Source organism: Cebus imitator, unplaced genomic scaffold (genome assembly GCF_001604975.1).
Source record: "Cebus imitator isolate Cc_AM_T3 unplaced genomic scaffold, Cebus_imitator-1.0 Scaffold841, whole genome shotgun sequence".
In the NCBI taxonomy this organism is placed as follows: domain Eukaryota; kingdom Metazoa; phylum Chordata; class Mammalia; order Primates; family Cebidae; genus Cebus; species Cebus imitator.
The window spans coordinates 44,707-45,450 of NW_016108156.1; positions in this window are offsets into that span (position 1 = coordinate 44,707).

Sequence of the window (744 nt, forward strand, 5' to 3'; positions counted from 1 at the left end):
ATGGGGTTTCACCATGTTGACCAGGATGGTCTTGATCTCTTGACCTCGTGATCCACCCGCCTCGGCCTCCCAAAGTGCTGGGATTACAGGCTTGAGCCACCGCGCCCGGCCGGAATATTTTGTTTACCCTATTATAGAGATACTTGTGCTATGATTGATTTTTTAAAAAGTTCTTGAGTTAACTTTATTGCTTTGAGAAATGGGAATTCATGTTTCTTAAGAGCCTACAAAATATCTGACCCTAGTAGGAAATAAAGCATGAGAATATACGACATTTGACTTAAATATACTCAACATGTTTACATATATATTCATCATATGTACATACATATGTACATTCTGTATTAGTAGGTTAATCTATGCCAGTGGTTCTGAAAGATAGTGGGGAGGAAGTCAGTGACTAGAAGTGATTTTGGTTGTCATATTGATGAGTGCTTCTTGGTATCTAGTGGGTAGATGGCAGGGATGTTGTTTAAAATCCCACAGTGCACAGGACAGAGACCACAGTGAAATATTTATCTAGCCTAAGATGGCAGTAGTGCTGCTGTTGAGAAACCTTGGCCTGTGCTCTACTGAGGTAACATTGAAGTGCCAGCTCTCAGTGGGATAACACAATACAGGTTTGTTTTTTACTCTTAGAAGGTCTGTGGTGAGTCTGGACAGCTTTCTAGGGCAGCTGCCTTTAGTGATCTAAGCTGCTTTGATTTTGGGGCTTGATCATCTTTTGAGGTCCCTTCTTGTCAC